Below are 25,324 nucleotides of genomic sequence, written 5' to 3'. Positions count from 1 at the left end.
TGAAAGTGCTCTCTCATGGAGTGGAGAATTTCCCCAAAAGAAATATCCTCAGGAGGAGAGGCTGAGGGGATAGAATCCTCCGCATCTGAATCCTCGTAGGCCTGGAAGGACTCTTCCTGGATATCTAAGTGATCAGAGTCACCAGAGGCTTCATCTGAAGAAAGGGTGTCTGTATGGTCAACCCTGGGCCTTTTGTCAGAAGGTGGCTGAGATCCTCTGTCAGGATGGGCCTGGGAGCCTCCAATTAAAGAAATTAAATCTGCAGCTAAAGACATGATTTGTTTATCAGTAGTGGGCTGAGGCAAAGCTTTAGGAGGGTGAGACTTAGCCTGGCTAGCAGCCTTAGCACGTGTGTAGGCCTTGACAGACAGACATAGGGGGCCTAGCTGCCCCACGTGCTGGAGTAACCTTGTCCACTGGTATGGTCTCAGGCAAATCTTGGGCTTCAGTTTCTGGAGGAAAATCAACCACCGGCACCGGCTCCGGGGCCGGAGTGATCGGTAAAGCGGTGTCGTCGGTCCGGAGTGGTGGAACAACCGCCTCATTAGAGACCGATGCACTCGCGGTAATTTTTGGCGTGGTGTTGGTGGAAGTCGCGGGCCGAGGATGTCGGTCCCGGTCCTTCCGTTTTTTGTAAATATGAGGTGTCGGTTGTTCCGGCTGCATGTTATAAGAGAATTTATCGCCAAAAAAGTCTTCAGCAAACTCTGCCCGGCACCTGAGGGTGCACTTATTGAAGCAAGCACAGGCAGCACAGGCCGAGACGTCGTGGTCTGGGCCAAGGCAGGGGAGGCAGTAAGAATGGAAGTCCTTATGAGGTATTTGTTTACCACAAGACAAACCGTTATTAACTTTTTCAGTTTTTTCTGACATCAGCTGAGGCAAGAAAAAGATCCCCAACGGGGTACTTAGCTTTTTGATGACTTCGGATACGTAAAACACAGGAGCTGACCGACCGGCACTTGCGAACTGCTTCTGCTTCGGGCACCGCGCAAGAAAGACTGAGGAAGATGGCGTCGGCTGATGCTTTTATACCCCAGCCGTTCTGACGTCAGGGAGGAGGCGACATCAGCCTACGTCGGACCCAGACTTTGGAATCCGGCTGACCAAGGGCTGCCTGAGGCAGGACAACCCATATGTAAGGACTGCAGTTGCATTCTTGAAGGACATCTGTCCTGTGAGCGTCCCAGAAAGTTCGGGGATTAAGTCTCTCTGGAGCCTTGTAAAATGCGCTAGATAGTACAGGGACCGTATGGGCAAACGTCCTGGATGCAAAAACTCACTTACCAAGTCTGTCCACCGCCCAGGACTCCCTGTTGGGCAGGTGGACAGCAGGACTTTCCTCAGCCAAGTCCTTTTTCGTGACTGCCACCATCACCACAGTATCAACTGGTAGCCCTTTTGACCAATGCAGGTTTTCCTCGGGAGGGGAAAGAATTCTGTCTGGTCTCCAAGGGATCACCTCAGTGGAATCAGGGTTCTTCCATGTGCGCTGCGCGGCGAGCTTGTCGGCAGGTGGGGTCACCCAAGAGGTAGAAAGCTGGGCGCAAAAAAGCTGCAGGAACTCAGACTCCTCAGACGAAGGGTTGCAGGGCTTCCAGTCACCTCTCTGCTTTAGCATTTCCAGGATGTCTCTGGAGTAGACATCAGGAAGTGACAGAGGGGACCCTTCACCATCATCATAATCAGTGTCTTCTGTTAAGGACTCCTCGGGTGAGTCCATGTCCTTCCTCTTGCACATCTTCGGAGGGGGCTCCTCAGTGGGAGTCTCTGAGGAGAACTCTGAAGAGCGGGTACCCTGAACAGGGGTATCCTGTGGCTTCTCTGCCCGGCATCCTGGGGGGGTGGCCTGTGCCAGCTGTAGCTCAGGGGGCGAAAACTGGGGTTTCGACATCACAGGAGTGCTTCCAGAAGCGAAAGCCCTCTCCATTGCATGGAAGGTAGGCCTGCCCAAAGAGGGATGCCAGCCCGGAGCAGAGAAAGACAACCTCGGGATTGGGGTCACACCCTGCTCTAATGAACCAGCCCCCATGGATGGAGCCTCAAGCAGGATCGGTGTGGATGTGGCTATCAGCACAGAGGATGGAACCCAGAAGGATGGCTCTGTGCCCTGGACAGAAGCACCTATCCCCCAATCCCCAGATTGAGGAAGGACTGGTTTCACAGGAACCAAAGACCAAAGGCACAAACTCGGAGCTGAAGTAAGATGCACTGTAGGTGCAGAGGTGATGGGGTTCCGAGAAGGTTGTCTGAGCAGAAGGGTTTGGAACTGAAATGGTCGAAGAATGAGTGTAAGATGGAGTCTGGAGAAACCAACCTAAGTCCTGCAGGTGGATGGGTCTTAGAAAGTGTGGGTATCCCCCTGGCTAACAGCTGGTCCACAAGATGCACCACGTGTTCAGACAGGCTCCTGATGGATCTAGTAGATACTCCGGACGGAGAGAGTCAGGATGTTCAATGAACGGGCTATATACTCGACCCAGAAACGGATCTACAGAAGGGGAGTATTAGGTCCATGGTGCATGGTCTGCCGGCACCGAGGTCTCCAATTTCGAGACCGGGAGTAAGGGTGTCAAGTCCAATGTAGTTTGTACAACGCTTGGTGCCAAACTGGCACTCGGAGCTGAGACAGTCTGTTCCAAAACTAATAGCCGAAGGTGTGCCCTGAGCCAAATTGGCCATAGGTGCCAAAGTCGAAATAGGTGTAGTGAGGTCTATAATCGGTGCCAGAGGCAGCACTGGTGCAGAAACTGGCACCAGTATTGAAGGTTTCGAGATGCTCGGAGCAGAGGAAAATGGAGTTGTAGAGGCAGACTTATGCTCTTATGCTCTGAAGACAACTTTGGGACCTTTGATTTGACAGGCTTACCCTGATCTCCCCATGGTGAGGAGGGAACTGAATGGACCTCTTTGTCTTTAGTAGGAGGGTTTGAGACCTCCATCACAGAAAAGGCCTCTGAAAAGAGACAATTAACCCTTTCAGTATCACTTTATTTTTGCACTCATTAAAAGTGCGTTGACTGAAACTTTTACAAATGTCCCACAGAGGCTGCACCGAAAGGTGAGGCACACCAAAACAGTATACACAGTCATCATGATAATCACTATTAGGTAACTTGTCATTACATGAAGCACAATGTTTAAAACCTGAAGTACCCTTCTTATCCGACATCTTGATAGACAGACACCACAGGCCAACAGGATAACCCGTTAGAACAAAAAGTCAAACACCGTTCAAAAATCACAACAGTACCAAGTACAGTGAAATGTAGGAGAGAAACAGAAACACCTTACTAAAAATACAGGCTAATAGTTTAGACAGGAAGAAAAATACCAGCTATGGTATTGAAGGAATACCACAAGGGTAAGGGAGGAAAGGCCGTCCCAACAATGGCACTTGAAATTTGGTAAAAATGGGTAGAGAGGAAAAGACAAGGTCTGACAGAAGGAAATACACTAGAAATACTATTTGTCTAATAAGAAATAAAGATATCAGAAATTTCACACAAATATCAAATAAAGTTCCACTTACCTGAGAGCTCAGCTGAAACGCGGCTCTATGGCTATGCAGCAAACCAAACAAGATCTGAGGTAACAGGGAGAAGGGCATTCTGGGTAGAATCTTAGCTCAAGAATATTTTTGGCTGACATGAGCTTGGTAAAAGGTCGACTCAGCTCCAAGGGTTCAGAACTGGACCCAATCAGTGATGAATGGAAAGAAGATTAACATCAGATGATGAATTATCATTCCATCTTGGAGTGGGTGTCATATCACTAAATATGGCCTTAATGTGAAATGTTTCCGATAGTCTAATAATTTGAAAAATTTCATAGAATTTAATGTTACACATTTTAAATCATTTGTCCCAGCATGTATTAGAATGCACAAGTATACTTTTGCCAATTTAGCTAATAACTCAAGAAAACTTTTCGTTTTTTTTTTAAGCTAGAAGAGGAGATACTGTTGTTTTATCTTTGAACAAGTCAGTTAGTTTTCTTGCAGTTTTCATGAGAAATGATTTCTATCATCCACTATGGTGTTTTTCTTTTTCAAACCTATTGCTGAACTCAAATGACAACCCACACTCCCCAGGGCTCTTTTTAGTTTTTATATATATATTTTTCATATTCACCAAGGGTATCTAAATCAAGAGTACTCCTAGCATTTTTTCTTATTCGTAAATGAATAGTGTTCCCCATGTTCCTGATTTATACCCCCCTTCCTCATCTCTAAAATCAAGTGCTTTTTAATGACACTGTCCCCTTGTACTAATCCTCGACACTAAATTATCCTGCAGGGTGCAATCTCTCTGCTACTCTTAATAACGGAATCAATTTCTATACTGCTAACCTTCTTTCCAACATTAAAGGTGCCTGCACACTTAAAGACCACTATGTTAATGATCTTTTTCTTCTTTTTGGTTTTCATTATATGCGTCCAGTTTATTTCTAATAAAGTTTCATTCAGGATATGCGTCATGATTGTAATCTCAGCTCTATAATATCCATCTCAGAAATGTTACTCGATGCAGTAAACTTGCCTGTGACATGCTACCTGTCCCCTGTGACATATTATTTGTCTTTTCTTCTGCATGACTTTATTGTCATTATCTTCTAACACACCTTTTCGAAATCTGTCTGCACACGTCTACCTTAAAATTATTTACTTCTTTACTAAGGGATAAATCTTCTAACCAGTTCTTAAAGTTTATGATGATATGCACAGCAGCAGTTGTTGCAGTCTGATGAATTATCAGTCTTTCCTTCCAAGATATTACCTAGCTTGGTTTATCTCAAGCAGTTCCTGCAATGATTCTTAATTTTTACATTGCTGTGTTTGAGATAAAACCACAAATATTACAGATGGTCAGAAATGTACGTTGTAATAAAACCAATTCATAGCGTCTCCAAGCTTACAAGAGAGAACAAACAATGCCTACAAATGGGGAAAATTTCAGGACTAAGAATTTAAGTTCAATATGCTTACAGCTTAGATTATTTAATATTCTATGATAATTACATAAGGATTCAAAAACAAAGGACCAGCTAAAGACTGGTGCTTAAATAGTGATGACTGTGCAAGCATTAGGCAATAATAAGGGCTTGATTAAAACAATGTGTACAAAAAATAGCAAATAAAAATAAGATGTATAGTAAAATTCAAAATAAATACTGTTTATACCGCAGGTCAGAATGCTTAACAAGTTAAGCCGAATATGCTTGTAACTTAGGATATAAATCAAAGAAGCTACAAATAATTGACATGCAACAATGCTTATTCAATGGCAAAAGGTCGCAAATATCAGCAAAATCCTTAGCACTTAAGCAGCAATTACAAAATGCTATAGTTCAATAGTGATTGTACAAGCCTTAAGTTCACACAGTACAACATTAAGATAGTTAGCTAACCCAATAGATTGCAATATTCAGTAGTGCTTATTTCAAGTTTCATGGTCAAAAAGACAAAACACCTAGTGCTTATGTAGTAATTAAAGGAAGTCCTCAGTCATAGTACAAGCCTTGGTTAATAATACAGTACAACCTCATTTGTTTGATAAAAAGCTTATGTGCAATTAAAAACTAGCATTTCAAATAGACACTGTTCATACTGCAATTTAAAACCTGAAGCACCTGGGCCAATTGATGCTTGTAAAATAATAATCCACAAGATGGTTATTAACTATCAGTGTATTTCTTCTAATTAATGTGCAGAGCAATAAATATCAGCAGCATGTAAACTGCAGTTGTACTTATCTACCATAAATGCAGATGCTAGAGCATATCCACTGTTACACTGATAACGCTTTGGGATTTCCTGCTTTGGAAGTCCTTGTCAAGCCTCACTACCAGAGCTTTTTCCTCCTCATCATGGGCCAGCAGATACACTCTAACAGGGTGTCAGGGTAGGAGAGTTGTCAAGCTGGCACCTTTCTCAGATCTTTCTTGCCCCTACCCAAGAATGGAGCTCCACAACCTCCGCATCCTATGTCAGGAATGCAAAGCATCCATACTGCCCCTAGGATGGCTAATAAATGCGAAAGGGACTTAAAAGTGAATACAGAGGGAGGGACGGAAGACAGCAACTACATTTAAGCTAAGTAGACACAAGTGTACTATGTTCATTGTGTATCACTGCTGTAGTAAACTCCTTGACAGGCTTCTCAAAGCCAAGGTTGGCAAGTTAGAGAAAGACTTAAACTAGGAGGCCCTACAGAATTGGAAAGGTTATAGTATTTGGTAAAGGTGTAAAAACAGGACCATGTGGCTGCCTTCAGGGGTTCCTTGGTAGATATATCCCCGATAAAGGCAGCAATACCTGCTACAGGGCTAGGGGAGTGTGTCCTACTATGCTGTGGCACTTTTTTTTTTTTTTTTTATTTCAAACGGTATCAAATTTTGTACAAGCATAATCTGTTTGCAAACAGTCTGCGTGGTAACAGGGCTTCCTGATTTGTTACATGCAAAGGTAACAAACAGTTGGTCTAATTTTCTGAATTCTTTTGTCCTGTCCAAGTAATACCAGAGCTGTATTTGGACATCCAAAGTGCAAAGAATCCTCTCTTTGCTTTGTGGTTTAGGGAAATCTCCCGTGACATCCTTAGGCATAAAGTGAAGAGGGCTGATTCTATCGGGTATTCTCTCATGATGAAACCTGAAGAAGGGCTCTGTACATACAAGAGCTTGCAGCTCCAGAATTCTCTAGGCTGAAGTGATGGCTATCATGGATGCAGTTTTCCAAGATAAAACTTTCATGTTTGCAGACCTGTGAAAGGAAAAGTGAGCTTCTCAAAGACAACATTAAGATACCAGCTCTTCTCAGAGGCCCGAGATGGATGATGCCCTTAAGGAACCGTTTTGTCTAAGGTTTAGAGAAAAAAGCCGGCTGCATAGAAAGACAAGCAAATATTGGAGACACAAGAATCTTGAAAGAATAAGAGCCTTTTTGGAAAAAAAAAGTTCAGCCAAGTAAGACAATAACAAGGGCAGCTGTGCTGGCACCATACACAATCTCTTCCATTCTAGTTTCCTTGTGCTGAATTTCCAAGCCACTTTCAGAATGGTTAAGATATCCTTGTGTAAGGAGTTTCCTTGACGGATAAGGATCATATCTATGCTGTTAGTCTCATGGCACTCAAGCTGGGATGAATGGTTGTTTCTGTTCTGCAATAAACATCCACCTGCAATAGAAGCAGCCACGTCTTTTGATTGCTCATGCAGTGAGAAACAATGCTGCCTTGGCCAAAAAGGTGCACTTAGGATCACATTTGGCTCTTCCTCCCAGATTTTGATTAAAAATGTTGGGATGACTAGTATGGGAGGGAAAGCATATAAAACACACCTGTCAGTGGGAAAGCATCTGTCCTCCAGGCCTTGTTATCTTCAGCCCTTAAGCAATATTTATTTAGTTGCTCTTTTTTTTTTTTTTGGGGGGAGTAAAGGTTTACTGATGGCACACACCATCTAAGTGTTTTGCAAAAGTTCCTATTCAACATCTAACCGACAGGGTCCGATATGGTCCTCCTCAGATGGACTCTACCAGATTGTTGTTTTCGACTAGCAAACATGCTATCAGATGTAATCTCATTTCCTGAGGTGCATCTCATAACTGCACTGCTAAGCAGCAGGGGGGGGGGGGGTCCCACCTTGTTTTTATGCACCACAACACAGTGGTATTGTCTGCCTTTATCAAAAGGGTGTCTAGTTTACACAATTTTTTGGAATGCCTTCATGCCCCTGAATATTGACATTTCTTTTTGAATATGGGTCTTAAGAATAGCAGACTTCCATAGGCTCTGTAAATATTTAAGTGGGCACGCACCCCATGCTGTGTCTGTGGTTATGACTTTTGTCTGTCCAGAATTTGAAGGGAACTCCCTTGTTTTGAAGACAGGTTCCTATTCACAAATGAACTGCCTTTTTCAGGTATGGGAGAAGCTTTATTTTGCGGTTCAAAGGATGTTGGTACTGACACCACATGCTTTTTTATACCACTGGATTTTACTCATATGTAGAATGGCAAGGAATATTAGAATGCAGGAGGCCATGTACTCCAGTGTCCTGAGGATCTCTGGCTGTCACAGGTATCAGAGGTAGCAGGGACTGGACGTACTGGGTTAAGGCGGCTGCCTTCTGTTTAGGAAGGAAGGTCATTTGCCTGTCTGCGTCTAGAACAGCTCCCAAGAAAATCATCCTCCAAGTGGGGTTTTGACTTGTTTAGACAGAGTTGAAAAGCAGTCCCTGGTTAAGAGCATTGCAGCTTCTGGTTCTTTTATGGACTGTCTGAATAAGGCAATCATTCAGATCAGGGTAAATACGAATACCCTTAGTCCTGAAGAAAGCAGTTACTGAAGACAGACATTTTATAAAGACTCAGAGAAACCGACAGACTAAACGGGCAAAGCATAGAACTGATAATACTGCCCACCTGCTGCGAAGCAGATTTACCTACAATAAAGTTTTGCTATCAGAATATGCAAGTAGGCATCCTTTCCATCTACGATGACCATATAAGCCTGGGAAATAAGAATGGGCAGAAGTTTTGGCAGAGTTAGTTTGGAATTTAGCCGACGTCCAGTATTGGTCTCCAGGTTCCTTTTCTAGGTACTAGACAAAAGCTTCAATAGCCTTTTCCTTGGGAACACGTCCTATGGAACCCTGGTCAAGAGCTTGATCTGAGACTGTGCTGATCTTTTGGAATTGAGGGGAAGCCAAAGAATCTTGGAAGAAAGACAAATTGAACTTTTTACTCAGATGTTATGATGTGAATAACCCATTTGCACTGGGTAATGTGTAACCACTTGATCTGATGTTGTTAATCTTAATTCATTCCTTACTGGATGGGTGTCTGTTCCTTCCTCGGAACAGAGTCTGCCTTATAACAAGCTCATGCCAGCAAAAAAAACTCTTGAGCTAAGCTTTACCCATAGTGCCCCTCTTCCTGTTACCTCAGATCTTGTTTGCCGTGTAGCCAACAAGATGCGTCAAGCTAGCTCTTAGCCAAGTACTATAAAATTTATTATTCTGAAATCTGTTTTTCCACAGAAGTTCTTTTTGCTCTTGTAATACCTTCACTTAAATCGCTAAACTTTTACCCCTACTGAGTAAAATTGTTCTTACCTCCTTACCAACTTGGTAATCATAGTACCATCATTAGTACATGACTTATCTCTCTACTTTCCTCCCCCTTACCTCTTGAGGTAATCTACATACCATTGCTGGCATTCTTTCTTGCCTTAAAAAAAAAAAAACAAACAAAAAAAACAAACCCTTTTCTATCTCTGTATTTACTAGTTTGTACTGGTTTTGTATTTGTGTTGTATTTTGTTGATTCCAGATAAACAATTTGCTGAAGTTGTTCCCCATGTCTGAGAAGTAAGGGGCAACAGGATTCAAACAATGCGATCAATGCAGTCACAAAATGCCCAATTCGGACACTCATGTTTCTAGTGTCTATTGTCTGGGTGTCCCACATCTATTTGTTCAACCACCTTTTTAATATTTATAAAGGGTTCAGTTCTCGTATCTTAAACGAGAGGAAAAACAAACAGATTATTAAGGGCCTATTAAAAACACCTTTCTCGGAGGCTATTTCTGGGTCGGAGGGCTCACTCCCTCTAAAGATGGACAAAAATGAAGTCAGTCTGTTCCTCCTTCACCTCTTTCTGGTGATGGGAAGTCTGAACCCAGGCCAAAAATTCCTAAATTGGCACCAGTGACTTTGGCTCTGGGGCCCTCAACCACCCTCTACAGCACCATCCTCTGTTCCAAAGCTGCATTTATCCACTTCGGTACAGTCTTCAATAATTTTGGCCCCATCACCAGCCACTTCACAGATATCTACTGCACCAACTATGCCTTCAACTAGCACTTCAGTTCCATCCTATTCGGCACCAACAATAGTAAATCCAGCACTGGTCACTTCCCCCACCCTATACATGTTACTGGTCTTGAGACCATGGTGCTGATAGGAGAGCCTGCCCCTCACACCCAATAATCTTCCACGGCAGATCCTTTCTTTGGGCAGCAATATAGATCTTTTTTGGAATGGCCCGACTCTCCGTTAGGGATATCAACCCGATCTTCCAGGAGCCTCTCGGAATTGGACATGGTGCATCTTGTGGATCAGCTGCTGACGGCCAGAGGGATTTCAACACCTTTCAGAACTCCCCACCCAACCAGAGTTAGGAGTTTTTCTCCACGGACTCCTGCATATGCTCCTCTTTTGACCCCCTCAGATATTTTCTAAGGTGCCATCTACTATAGTTCTGGGAGTCTTGGCAGTACCAAGTCCTCTTGGGGCTCCTTCCTTGGGAGTGGACCCAGAGCAGGGTCTGAGCCCAGTTCAGAGGTTGTCCTTCTCAGTTCTGGGCTCCCATCCCTCTTCAGGTGGGCCAGCTTTCCAAGCAATGGAAAGGGCCCTTGCCTCTGCAGGCAAACCATCAGCGTCTGAATACCAGATGTGTCCTCACTCTGAACTGCAGCTGACACAGGTCACCACATTCACACTGGGACATCGAGCACAAGATCCTCAAGATACCCTAACGCCGGGTGCCCTCTTTTCAGAGTCCTCATAAGAAGCTCCCCCACTGAAGAGTTACCATGTAAGAGATCGTGCAAGAGGAAGCATGTGGATTCTCCTGTAGAGTCCCTCACCAAAGATATGGACTACGATGAAAGGGAGGTGCCCCTACAGTTGCCCCCTGAGGAGGTCTCCTTTGGAGACATACTGGAGATTTTAAAGTAGCAGGGAGACTGGAAGCCCACCAACTCTTACTCTGAGGAGTTTATATTCTTGCAGGTTATTCATACTCGACCCTCTTCTTGGGTGACCCCGCCTGCAGATAAATAGTCCAACTCATCGTGCAGGGCTCACAGAAGAGTCCTGATACTACTGAACCAATCTCCTGGAGACCAGACAAAAGTTTGTCCCCACCTGAAGGAAGACCACACTGGTCCAAAGGCCTACCAGTAGATGCTATGGTGGTGGCAGTGGCCATTAGGAAACAGCTTGCAGAGGAGAGCCAGACTGTGCACCCCCCCCCCAAACAGGGAGTTTCAGGCTGTGGACAGGTCAGGGAAGCAAGCGCTTGCCTCATCGACCTTTGCCATTTGTTCCTTGAATTATGTGGCACACTTTACTAGGCTTCAGAGAGACCTAATCTTGGAACTCTCCAGAACCTTAGCAGGAGCAGCTTCTGATGATGTACGGGACAAAGTTGCCTCGCAGCTTGCGACCCTGGAATCCATATTCAACTCGTCCATGCGGTTATCTCTCATGCTACCCAAAGGGGTGGCTAGAGCTGCGTGTTCAGGCACTGTCATGAGATGTCATGCCTAGATGCACCTTTGCAGACCCTTTTAAGTCTTATTTTAATGCTCCAGTGGAAGCTACTTCCCTTTTTGGCCCAAAAGTGAAAGACATGCTAGCCAGGTGCAAAAAGGATGTTAAGACCCTGGCTGCTGTGGGTGTACATTTTTCCACCCCTCAACAATCCTACTCTAGGAATCAGAGGAGGAGAAAGATGTGGCACAATAAATCCCTGGGTCCTTTCCATGACGCACGTGGTGAGTTTACACCCTGGGGCAGAGGGAGTAGCTCACCTGGAAGACACAGATGCAGAGAGGTCTGCATAACCAGAGGTCCAAAAATTCTCAGCCCTACCAGTGCTCCTGACAGACAGCTCGATTGCTTTCCTCTGGAAGCAGATGGGGGACATTTCTCTACACCACCCTGCCTGGCAAACAACCACAGATTCTTGGGTGCAGAATACAACAGCCAGGAGGTTATCACATACCCTTCAATATTTGTCCAAAGCCATTAATGCACATTCCCAACGTTCCACCCAGCCAAAGGGAAGGAGAAGCTCAAGAAATATGAAAGTTGTCTCAGAGTCATCGAAGCAGGCCCACAAGACCAAATAGGATCCGGATTTTACTCTAGGTTCTTTTTAGTGCCAAAAACGACAGGGACTGGAGACCAATTTTGGATCTCCGCATTCTCAATAAATTTGTCAACCAAACAAAATTCTGGATGGTCATGGTTCAGTCTATCCTACCCTTCCTTCTGAAAGATGATTGGATGTCCTCAACTGATCTTCAGGATGTGTATTACCACATAAAAATGGACAAATGCTCCAGGAGATTTCTTAGCTTCTGGCTGGGAGCCAATCGTTACCAATTCCGGGTTCTGCCCTGTGGACTCTACAGCCCCAGAGTGTTCACCAAATGCATGGCAGTGGTAACAGCTCACATGAGACTGCAAGGATTCAGAGTGTTTCTGTATTTAGAAGATAGACTCCTTACCATCCCTACCAATCGTCTACTGCTTATGGCCTTTAACTACACTCTAAAGCTAGCAAAATACCTAGGAATCTCTATAAACAGGGAGAAATGCAAGTTGACTCCTTCTCAAACCTTGGAATTTATAGGAGCAACTCAGTACCCAATCTTGCCTAGTCTCCCTGCCAGATCACAGATTAGAAAGACTGAGGTCCCAGCTCCGGGTGATACTCTCTGAAGACACGATTCCAGCTTGGGCTGTCCTTCAACTTTTAGGCTCAATGGCAGCATCAATTACAATAGTTCCCCTAGTGATGCCACACAAGAGACTTCTTCAGTGGCCCCTGCTAACCTTTGTACTATCCTATGTCCTTTCAGATCCGCATAACAAAGCGATACAAAGATTCAATTTGGTGGATGAAGCCAGAAAAAACCTATGGAGTTACTCTTTCTCCCCATCTCAGCCCAAGGCCACCGTAACTACAGATGCTTCCCTGATAGGGTGTGTGGGGGTGGGGTGAAGGGGGCATTTTCAGGAAAACTGTCCAAGGCACTTGGTCAATCATGGAGGCCAACCTGAGTATCCATGTTCTAGAAAGTACAGTTTTGTACCTACCATAAATGTAGATGTTCGAGTGCTCATACAGCTGCAGTCATAACAGATGGGTTATCCTGCCGTCAGGCGGGTCCTCGGTCGGCCGAATTCCAAAGTCTAGGTCCGCCGGTTGTCGTCGCTTCTTCCCTGACGTCAGTGCAGCAGGGGTATAAAAGAGCCAGCCGACGCCATCTTCTTCAGTTTTTCTTGCCCCAGATGTCAGGTGCCCCCAGAAGGAAGGCAAAACATAAACATATGTAATCATGCAATGTAGAATAATCAAAAAAACAGTAGTATGCAAGCAATACCCCAAATAGATTGTATGAGAAGGTGTTAGTCATAAGGCCTGTCCTAAGAGGGGATGGAGGGAGGGAAACCTGGACTGCAGCTGTATGAGCACTCTAACATCTACATTTATGGTAGGTACAAAACTGTACTATATTCATCGTGCATACAGCTGCAGTCATAACAGATGGGTAGAATCCCAAAGCTAAGTAGGGGTGGCTGGCACTAAATGGAACTAGGAGGAGCAAGGATGCCCTGCAAGACAGCTGTGGCAAATCCCGCTCTAGATTTAGAGTATAGTGGAAGGTGATAGTGTTTGGCAAAAGTGTGCACTGAACTCCAAGTGGCTGCATCCAAAATGTCCTTGGTAGAAACCCCCCTGAGGAAAGCTGCAGAGGTAGATGTGGCCCTTGTGGAGTGGGATCTGATGCTTGAAGGCACAGCTTTTCCATGAAATGAGTAACAAAAGCGTATGCAGTGGGCTATCCATTTTGAGATTGTCTGTCTGGAGATGGCCTTTCCTTGAGCACCTGTAGCATGGGACACAAAGAGTTGCTCGGATTTCCTGAATGGCTTTGTCCTGTCCAAATAATAACAAAGTTGTCTGTGAATGTCCAAGGAATGCAGTAGTCTTTCCCCTTTGTTTTGTGGGTTAGGGTAAAAGGTAGGTAAGTGAATAGTCTGATTCAAGGCTACACTGGATACTACCTTTGGCATAAAGGTAGGGTTGGTTCATAAGGAAACTCTGTCCTGATGGAAAATGATGAAAGGTTGCACAGCCATGAGGGCCTGTAGTTCCGAAACCCTGCGTGCTGAGGTGATAGCCAGAAGAAAGGCTGTTTTCCATGACAGGTATTGTAGTTCTGTTGAAGCAGCTGGCTCAAATGGAGGAAGGGTCAGCTTTTCCAATATGAAGTTGAGGTCCCAAGCAGGGACTGGTGGTTTCCTTGAGGGTTTTATATTCTTAGCCCCTCTGAGGAACTGTCTTAAGAGAGGATGAGAGAATAAAGGAGGATCTGTGTTGTACTGTGCAGAAATGGATGAAGCATGGATTTTGATGGAGGAGAAGGAAAGTCCACTGTTTAACATCTCAGCTAGATACTGTAAAATTTGAGGTAAATTTATTACCCAAGGATTCTGGCCCTTTTTCTGATTCCAGGCACAAAACCGTTTCCATTTGGCAGAGTAGGCTTTTCTAGTAGAAGGTCTTCTGGCCTCCAAGATGACATCCTGCACCTCCTTGGAGAGGAGAGTCTGTTGGAAATTCAAGGGATTCTCCATGCAGCTAGATTTAGGGTTTTGAGCTGGCTGTGAAGGGTTTTGAAGTTGTGCTGGGACAACAGAAGAGGCACTAGAGGTAGGATCCATGGTGGGGAATGTGTGAGGCTCTTCAGGAGTAGATACCAGTGTTGTCTTGGCCAGTCTGGAGCAATGAGAATCATTTTCGGCCTCTCTGCTCTGGCTTTTAATAGAACTTTGGGCAGCAGAGGGAGAGGCGGAAAGGCATAGACTGTCAATGTTGTCCAATTGAAAGAAAGTGCGTCCACTTTCCAGGCCTGTGGATGGTAGGTCCTTGAGCAAAATGTTTTCACTTGGTAATTTCTGTGGGTAGCAAAGAGATCTATGTCTGGCTGTCCCCATGCCTGAGTTATCATTGCGAAAACTTGAGGATGCAACTTCCATTCGTGTGGATCTGTCATATTTCTGCTTAGGCTGTCTGCCAGTGTGTTTTCCTTCCCTGGCAGACATTGTGCCTGAAGTTGGATTTGCAATTCCAGAGCTGTGTTCCAAAGGGTCATGGCTAGTCTACACAGGGGGTAAGAATGAGTCCCCCCCTGTTTGTTTATGTACCACATCACTGTGGTGTTGTCTGTCCTTATCAATAGCTGGCCTGGATGCAGTAGGTCTTTGAAGGCCATAATAGCATTTTGCACTGCTAGCATTTCCTTTTGGTTGATGTGTAGGTGCTTCTCTTTTTGGGACCATTTTCCCTGAATGCACTGATCTGTCATGTGTGCTCCCCAGGCGTAGTCCGAGGCATCTGTTGTGATGATTTGAGTTGCTTGAGGTATGCAGAAAGGGAGACCTATGTTTCTTTGGCATGCTTGAGCCCACCACAGAAATTCCTTTTGAAGACATGGAATGAGTGGTATAATTGTTTCCAAACTGTGGCTGTGTTGAGACCATATGTTTTTTAGGTACCATTGAAGTTTCCTCATATGCAGCTTTGCACATGGGATCAGCAGGATGCAAGATGCCATGAATCCCAGAGCCTGCAGGACTTTCCTTGCAGTCAGCCTGGTGAAGTTTGCTATTTTGCTGAAGTATTGAGATAGTTGCCCTTGTTTGTCTGGTGTGAGGTAGGCCATCTGGGTGTTTGTATTCAAGCTGGCACCCAGGAAAATTATAGTTTGAGAGGGTATTAGTTTTGATTTCTTTTTGTTGACTGTGTATCCCAGAAAGTTCAACAGTTTTATTACAAACGCCAGGTATTTCAGAAGTATGTCCTTGCTGTCCGCTTGGATCAGGCAGTCGTCCAGATATGGGTATATTTGTATTCCTTGAAGTCTGCAGAAGGCAATTACTGATGCCAGGCATTTCGTAAACACTCTGGGTGCAGTAGATAAGCCAAAGGGCAATGCAGAGAATTGATAATGGGTTGAACCTGCAAGAAATCTGAGGTATCTTCTGCAATCTTGTCTTATAGGGACATGCAGGTATGTCTCCTTGAGGTCCAATGTTACCAGCCAAGACTCCTTGCCCAGCATGGGAAGAAGCTGCTGTAGTGTGAGCATCTTGAATTTTGGTACCTGTAAATATGTGTTTAGGATGGATAGGTCTAAAATAGGTCTCCAATCTTTGTCTTTCCTTGGTACCAGAAATAGTCTGGAATAAAACCCTTGACTTTGTTCTTTTGCAGGTACCTCTTGAACAGCTTTCATGTCCACGAGAGCTGAAATTTGTTTTTGTGCCTCTGCCTTTGATTTTGTGACAGGTTTGGCATGCCTCTCATTTTTGGAAGGGTGTGAAAGTGGAATCTGTAGCCTGTCTATAATGTCCAGAATCCATTTGTCTCTTGTGACAATATGCCAATTTTTTGAGAATAATGCCAGTTTTCCACCTAAAGGTGCTGCCATTAAAGCTTTGCTTGGCAGGTAAAGGGGAAAGTCATTGTCTGCTTTCTGAATGACTGTGATCTATCTTCTCCACCTCTTGGGGTTGGTGTTTGCCATTGTCTGGCTCTGAATGATCCTTGAGATTGCCCTCTACCCGTCGGGCGCCTGTATCTGCCTCTTTGGGGTCTGTCCGTGGCTGGAAAGGACCAATTTTTTGAAGGCCGTTTCTGCTGAAATGTGGAGGTTGTACCTGCAGGAAATCTTTCACTGTTTGCATTGATCTCGCCTTTTCCTCCATTTTCTTTAGTACCTCCTCAGCTTTAACACCAAACAATACATCTTTTTGAAGAGGTGCATCTAGTAATTTAGCTTTGACATGATCTGGTAAGGCTTGCTCTTTGAGCCAAGCATGTCTACGTATGACAGACCCTGTAACAGCAGCTCTACATGAGGCCTCTAAAGCATCAAAACACACTGCAAGGTATGTTTACCCACTTGCTCTGCACTATGCAGCAAATCCTGCAACTCTTTTAAATCTGGTTGTTCTGGTTGTGTCATTTTGCTTTTCAACTGAGATAACAAAAACTATCGATACTTTAACATATGGAACTGACAGTTTAATGCCCTCATGTGGCCGAGGTATACACCTCCCCCCCCCCACCTTTCCAAAGCTCTGGAATCTCTCTCTGAAGGTAATGGGTTTTTAGCATTAGAGGCCTTACTTCCCTTGGGACCCTGTGAAATAGTTTCTGGGTCAGCAGTATGGCTTTTGTATAGGAACTGGTGTGAATCACGAACCCAGTAATACCGGTCTGGTTTAACAGGAGCTGGAGGTAAAGAATCTGGGTTGAGGCTGGCTTCTGTGTACACATCATCTAATATATCTAAGACAGGAGGGATAGCCAGAGGCCTATGCTGGGGGAGCAAGAGAAAATCCCTGAGCCTTTTCTTGGAATCTGAGTAATCTTGACCTTCCCAGTGAAAGTGTTCCCTCAATGTATGTAGGGTTTCCCCAAAAGAGTAGTCCTCAGGGGGGAGACCGAGGGAATAGACTCCTCTGCATCAGAGTCTTCAAAAGGAGAATATGTATATTCCTGGTCCTCAGAATGTTCAGAGGTAATAGAGGCTTGATCTGAGGAAGGGTAGTCTTCCTCTAATCTGGATCTTTTGTCCGAGGGGGGTTGAGAACCCCTGATAAGAGTAATCAAATCCCCAGCCATTTTAAGCATCTGTTTTTTAGGCATGGGGCCTTGAGAGGGGTTCTGAGGTCCTTGTTTTTTAGTTTTCATGGCTGCTTTAGATTTTGTAAAAGCCTTAATAGAGAAGGAGGAAGGCCTGAAGACACCTTGAGAAGTGGCAGGCCTGTCTAAACTCTGAGTTTCCCTGCCAAGAGTGGCGTCAGTATCTGTAGTTGGAATGGGGGCCGAGGAGCCTGCGACCTCGGGCACAGAAGACACCGGTAATGAAGTGTCATCGGTACTCAGGGGCTGCGTAGGCGCCTCGCTGAGAACCGGTAGTTGGCCTTAGCGTGGTGTCAGTAGAAGTCGCGGACCTCGTATGTCGGTCCTTATCTTTGCGTCTTTTACTCAAAACAGGAGTCTGAGTATCCGACGACATAATATAATTAAATTTTTTTACCAAAATAGTGATGGGCGAACTCCGCCCGAAGCTTAAGAGTGCGTTTGTTGAATCTAGCACAAAAACGGCAGGCCGAGACGTCGTGGTCTGGGCTTAAGCAAGGAATACAGAAAGAGTGGAAATCCTTATGCGGTATTTGCTTCCCACATGAAATGCAATTATTAACTTTGTCTGATATCGGTCTGAGGCAAGAAAAGTTTCCCCAACGGGGTACTTAGCTTTCAAGAAGACTTCGGCTGAAATATTTTCGTAACTCTCAGGAGCTGGCCGACCAGCACTTGCGAACTGCTTCTGCTTCGGGCACCGCGCGGCAAGAAAGACTGAAGAAGATGGCGTTGGCTGGCTCTTTTATACCCCTGCTGCACTGACGTCAGGGAAGAAGCGACAACAACCGACGCTGGACCTAGACTTTGGAATTCGCCCGACCGAGGACCCGCCTGACGGCAGGATAACCCATCTGTTATGACTGCAGCTGTATGCACGATGAACATCTGAGGGCAGTGCTTCTAGTGTTGCAAGCATTTCAATCTGCCCTCCCATCAGGGACAATTGCTATCCAGTCCGACATGCCAGCGGTCTGGTACATAAACAGGGTGAACCAAGTCCTTCTACCCACTGTGTCAAGAGGCTATGAGAATTTGGCAATGGGCGATGGCTTACAACTGCTTTTTATAGCAATGAACATTCCCGGGAATTCCAATATGATTGTAGACAAACTGAGCAGATGTATCCTCCTGCCTCACGAGTCCTTCAATTCAACCATATTGATGAGGATCTTCAGCCAATGGGGCCAGCCTTGCTGCGACCTATTCATCTCTCCAGCAAATCACAAATGCAGCAGCAACTTTGCCCTAATTCCACTGCAGGGGGACTCCCAGAGGGACTCTCCAATACATGACTGGCTCATGGGACTTCTGTATGCTTTCCCTCCCATTCCCCTAATCCCACAATTTCTAAAGAAGGCTTCTTCAGCTAAGAAGCAGAGTAATCCTCATTGTACCCTACTGGCCCCAACAACTCTGGTTTCCGTTCCTTTGGCGTTACCTAGTATGCCAACCATGGATTCTGGATCCAACTCAGGAATTAATCTCACACCCACAGAGGTCGATTCACCAAAACGTATCCAGACTCAAGCGGACAGCTTGGTTTCTCCACTTCCAGTAACTGCCAGGCAGTATAACCTTACCTCCCCGGTACGTAACATTCTTTTTGCTTCACATAAACCTTCCACCAAGAAAATATATCTTAGCAAGTGGAAGAGATTCCTAATTTGGTCCCGACAGAGAACTAAACCCTTTCTCAGCTCCTGTTACTGTGGCTTTGGATTACCTGCCAGGTCTTCATTCGGAAGCAGCAGCCTCCAGTACATTTGGCTGCTATCTCAAACTTCCATAATGGATTCCAAGACTAAACCTTAATCTCCCATTGTTTCTGTAAAACCTTCTTGAAAGGGGTCTCATATCAGACCATGCTTCAAAGGACTGATTGAACCTAGAGGTTTAACACTAGTACTGCAATCCCGGACTCTGATCACCTTTCAAACCTGCTGCCACTTGCGATACAAAGTTCTTATCCTGGAAATCCCTATTTTTAGTAGCCATCACCTCAGTAAGACGCATATCCGAGCTTCAGATCTTGTGCATAAAGCGCCCTTACATGGTCTTTCATAAGGACAGAGTATCACTCCAGACTAAGCCTGCTTTCCTGCCCAAAATTATTTCAGAACTGACAATTAACCAGACCACTGACATACCAGTCTTTTTTCTAAACTACTCCAAGGAGAATACTGCCTTCATTTGCTGGCTGTAAGTAGATAATTAGAACTAAATCAGTACGTAAATCAGACCAATTGTTTGTTTCCTATTCCAGGTACTAAATTGGGGAACTATTTCTAAAGTGACTAAGTGGTTGAGAAATTGTATACGTTTTGTCTACCAACATAATCAAACTCCTCTAACGAGCAAAGTCAAGCACACTGCACCAGATCAGTGGCGACTTCTGTAACTTTTCACTCAAGGACTTCAATGGATGATATCTGTGCAGCTACCCCTCTTACCTTTATCACTCATTACAAATTGGATTTGGTCTCCGGGGGGGGGGGGGGGAGCATCCTTTTGTTCAATGGTACTCAGGAATATCCCTCCATAAGGGCCTCGACAAACTAGCAAGGGTCTCTGTCCCACCAGTAAGGAATGAAGCTCAACAACATCAAATAAAGAAGTTCTGTTTTTACCATAATGTTCTGTGTTGTTCAACTTGATTCATTCATTATGTCCCACCCTCCTTCCCCCTCCAAGGGGCTCCTGGAGGTCCAGATTTGGTCCAAATCCTGCATTCAGAAAATGCCTCCGCTTTACCACAAGCGAACTTGATCTGCGATAACAGGGAGAGGGGCACCATGGGTAAAGCTTACTTTGAGAGTTTTTTGGCTGGCATGAGCTTGTTATAAGGCTGACTCTGTTTCGAGGATGGAACAGACACCCATCAGTAATGAATGAAGATGTACAACACAGATGGAACTTTATGGGTAAGAACATAACTTTTCAGAAAGCAGGAAAGCCTGCCTCCTACTCTTAAAGGAGGGCAACAGGGAGGGGTTGAGATGAGGCTTGAAAGGCGAGGAACAGGGAGTCATGGCTGCTCCCTGCTGGGCCCCTGAGGATGGAGCCCAGTAGGCCTGGTAATTTGTTCTGCTTGCCATCTCTTTTGTTCTGTCGGTCTCTCCTGGCTCACCTTTCTATTTGCCTAGGTTGGGAGCCAGGAAAGGACCAGGGCTTGGTTAGTTAGTTCCTACCAAGCATCTTGGTGGCTTAACCTGCAAGTAGTCCTTTGCAGTCTGCAGGGATTTAGCTTGGTCCTCCAGTTTCTTAAAATGGCTTTGGCCTTGGGTCCACATATAAAACTGTTATCAAGGGGAACATCCAAGATTTCAGATTTTACAAGCTCTGGAGTGTTCTACTCCCTTAACCATGTATGCCTCCTAATAACAGACCAAAAGATAGGCACCTTGCTAAATACTTCTACAGCATCAAAGCCACAATACAAGGAACGTTTTGCAACCTGACAGCAGAAGTTGCAGAGATCTAAAAATTCTTTGAGAGAGCTGTGTCTTCCAACTCTTTCAGTTAGTCTTTCATCTGGTCCAGGAGAGTTCCTTGACATTTAACCATGCTAAAATGGCAAATGACAGACCCTGTAGCCACAGTGGCTGAAGTGTGGACTTCCTTACCAAATCTATACAGGGTCCCTACCCTCTTTCTCTGTAGGCAAGGAGTTCTTAGAGACACCATCTTAGACTCCCTTGTGAACTGAAGGTGCCACCCAAGGATTTGCCACAAAGGGCTTGTGAGAATCTACAGCCCTATAAAAATGGTGTGGCTTCCTAGTAGCGGGTAGCTGGGAGTCGGGCTGCAGTGAAGATTCAAGAATATCCACTACCAGCAAGACTGGAGGATTGTCAAGGTTTGTACTCTGACTCTCAGCTGAGCAACCCCTTACCTCGTGGAGCGTTTCCCCAAAGGTGAAATTCTCAGGTAGTGAAGCTGAGGTAAGATTTTCATCCAAGAATGAGTCAGCATATGACACAGATGTTATCTGTTCTACATATCTCAAAAATATCCATGAGATCCTCAGCTAGCCTGACAAGGTCCAGGGGACAGACCTCATGAGACATCCATTTCGCCTAAGTGAAGCATGCTAGATACAGCCTTCTTGGGTTTGGTTGTGGATGTGGTGTTGGATATTCTCTGCCCAAGTCTTGGGGAATTCCACCTTTTCCATTTAGTCATGTACTGAATGTCAAAAGCAGAAACCTGCAAAGTGATCCTAGACCCAACCCATGACCCATGGACTTTTAGACTAAAAGGACCTCTGTAGTGGCCTTGGCTGTATGATGTGATGATGAAGAGAACGGTAAAGGTGTCACCGCTTCACAATCAGAAGGCTGGGTGTACTGGCCAACACTGACTGGCTATCATCCATGACCCTAACATGCTTTGGAGACTTCTTGTGATGAGCAAACTACTGCAGTTTGACTGGGGAAATGCCATAATGTGCAAGGGCCCCAGATATTTCCTTTCCTAAATATTTTTCAAGGGATTCAACCCTATGCTTAATGGTTACAAAACTGAAACTGACAAACTGGGGACTATTGGGCACACAGTGCTGTGGGCCGCAGACAAAAAAGACAGGCAGTAAAAATTATCAGTAAGGGATTTTTTTTCCCACACTCCAAGTACTGGTCTTAACAATGGACAGCTAACCATACAGTATAAAAGGAACAAGAAATAGTTCCTCAGCTGGGTAATTAGGTTGTTTGAAGTTCAGGTTTTGGCTATGGACTGGCAGATTACTTCACAGATCTGCATCAGACTGTGATGTAAGAAAGAAATGAGAAAATAGTGCTGGCTGAGGACTCGTACTCAGACATAACAAGGGAGGGTGTATTAAAATGTAGATTTGACAGTTAATAACCTTAAGGCTAGGGTTGTTGCAGTACACATTTTCTTCCCATGCAGTTCAATGCTCTTACTCTCTTGGTCAATTGAAGGATGCTCCAAGACAAAAAACACCTTTGACCTCTGGTAACATCCATAGACATCAAAGCACAATCTGCAACTGGATTCCCGTAGTAGCACTGAGAGAGATCCCCCAAACCTGTAGACGCAGTCAGGTTTCCTAAGCTGGGGTGGGTTGGGCGGTGGGGTTACGTTTGGGAGTCTGGTTCCACTGATGCACAGTGTTGAAAGCATTCACAAATTCCTCAAAGAACTAGATGGAATTGTGAATTGTGAAGAGATTTTGGATTGTCTAAGCCCCAAAGCTCTATATATCCTTTTAAGGTTGCGGACACATTCCAAGATTTCCATTTAAGTGGCCCCTCATCATGGCACGTAATGTAGGACTGTAGATTGGATGGAGTAAAGGAAGTTGCTGCCTCAGGAGCAAGATATCAGGAGGTGCAATTGGACTGGGTGCAAGTGCAGTAACAGCATTCATTTAAGTGGATATGGATGCTTAAAAGTAATGCAATTTTTTGCAACTGTATCAAGGAGCATAAGCTACTTGCTACACTGCTTGGTCCTCCTCAACGTCAGGAAAATTTTTGGTAATAACTTTTTGTAGAGTTACTCTGGGAATTACACAGGGAGCTAAATGACCTGACTGTGGATATGACGTAGTATACTCTACATGCCAATTTTAACTAGATGTCTGTGTTCAAGGAGATTTGAAATCTCTGGAGCACTTCCTACCTCATAATGCCTGCTCTAAGTGACCACATGAAAATCAAGTAACGCTATCAGCACCCATCGTCTGTAGCACATATTCCTGCAATAAAAATGTACACTTTTTAATACAAAATAGTGCTTACAGGATAAACCCTTTGTCAGAAATTTACTACAGCCTGGTGGTCCGTGAAGTCTTTTTTTGCTTACATGGACCTTCAGTGCCCCTACTGGCAATTTTTTGTTTTTTCCATATTCTTGCAATGGCTAGTGTCTTAATGCCTCCATGCATAAGCAGTGCAAGCAGTTTACTTGTATTCCCTAGAGTCCTGGCATGAAACACCAATGGCTTCCACTTCCCTACTGACATCCCATGCTTGCACAGACATTCTTAACCTATTCCTCCTCCTCGGTATAAAGAGATACTTTCCATTTTATTTACAGGTAACTCCAGTTTCAGGATTTCCTTCTACTCTTCTGCCTCTGCTTTTTTCTACATTTTGGTGTAGACACCTTTTCCTCTCCCCTGCTGCTGACCATCAGCTGCCACCAGCTTCTCTAGTCATTCATCAGGTCTACTGGACCCTCATTAACTTTTCATGGGCTCATCCTGACCCTACCCCAGGGTTTTTGAGAAAACAAAAAATGCTGCTGCTGCAGGTATGCTGGTTTGAGAAAGTGGTGGGGTGTTCACTTGGAGCATACACAGTCCTGGGTTAGGTTCTTGGCAGGGTAGATGGGGTATACATGGTCCTGGGTTAGGTTCCCGGTAGAGTAACTGGGTTATACATGGCCCTGGGATAGGTTCCCAGAAGGGTAAAACATTTTGCTTGCAGTCAACACAACGGACTAAAGCTACTTGCTGCTTCTTGTTGTACAGTGTTTCCCCTCAGTCTCTATTTGCACACTGTGTAATCTTAAGCAAGTCACTTAATCAGACAGTGCCTTGGCAAATTGGGAAAGGCTCCTCAATGGTCTCCTGGACTGCCTGCCTAGTAACTAGCTATGAATCTATCCTGCTGTATGCCTGGGAGTGTGCCCTAGATCCCATTCTTGGAACAGTCTTGCCAGCTTCACAATCGCTATCAGAGGGAATGTGCACGTGCAGCTTTCCAAATGAACTGCTCATTGCTCTTAAAGTACATAACAGTGAGCCTTTAGATACATTTCCTCCCCACTGGATGGATAAGCCATTTATTAGCTGATCATTCCCATCCTTCCCCGGTGTCCACTCTAGCTCCCATGCTGCAAATCATATACGAGTCACCTAGGGCAAAGCAATAGCTTTTATCAACCTGGGTTACAGGTCCACTACACTTTGCTAGACAATTCCTGGAAGAACACTTTGTGCCTTTCAGATTTTCATCCCTTCATATGTTTGTGCTCTACATCAATTTAACCATAAAATCAACTCCCTCATTATTCCTTCTATAGCAACAAATGAAGTATTTGACAATAGCATTGTCTCAAAGAAGGCTTCTAAAGTTAATCTATACCTTCAAATCGTGGGACTGTGCTCCAGCATACCACCACATATTCCTTTACAAGGTAGTCTTCAAACCTGCAATAATTTCTGAAGTCTCTCACTTGATGTCATTTTTTACCAGGACTAACCCTACTCTACCTTCAGATCCTGCACAGCCCCCCCCCCAGTCATGCCAAATGCCTTTTCCTCCTCTATGTTAACTACAGGAAATTAAAAGGTCTTGAAAAGTTTTTACCAAGAGTCACAACTCCACAGCTCCTTAACATACAATCTAAGAATAAGTAACATAAAAGAATCATGTAAATAGGATCTTGTTTTTAATAGATATTCTGTGCAAAATGCAAATTTAACTATAACCACCAACATGTATCATTTAACTATGCACATGCATCACTTATTAAACTATAAACTAAACTAACAGTGCTCCTGATGTGTTTGTGTTTCAAATTCCAACAGTATAAACAAAACTGTGCAGTAAATCTAGCTGGTGTAGTTCACTCATCTCTCTGCACTAACTTAAAGTGTTAACTCCTTGTCTATATAATTACCTATCACCACCCTTTCTGCTCATCAAAATGCTCTTCTAGCAGAATCCTCCATCTCAAACAAGCCACCAATCATCATTAACCTTTTTCCTTTACTCCAACTTGCCCAACATCAAAGTTAGTATTTAAATACATCTGCACTAAGCTTTATCAAC

General features: G+C 44.5%; 1 protein-coding gene across 1 annotated transcript in view; it reads right to left on the bottom strand.

The window, feature by feature from the left end:
* The window catches only part of CD59 (CD59 molecule (CD59 blood group)), a 499,932-nt gene that overhangs the window by 96,854 nt on the left and 377,754 nt on the right, over positions 1 to 25,324 (bottom strand). The window lies entirely within an intron of this gene.

The sequence above is a fragment of the Protopterus annectens genome, chromosome 9.part0 (assembly GCF_019279795.1).
Source record: "Protopterus annectens isolate FY-2018-M chromosome 9.part0, PAN1.0, whole genome shotgun sequence".
NCBI classification, from domain to species: Eukaryota; Metazoa; Chordata; order Ceratodontiformes; family Protopteridae; genus Protopterus; species Protopterus annectens.
The sequence above is the reverse complement of the archived record's forward strand: the minus strand, read 5'-3'. Positions and strand labels throughout refer to the sequence as shown.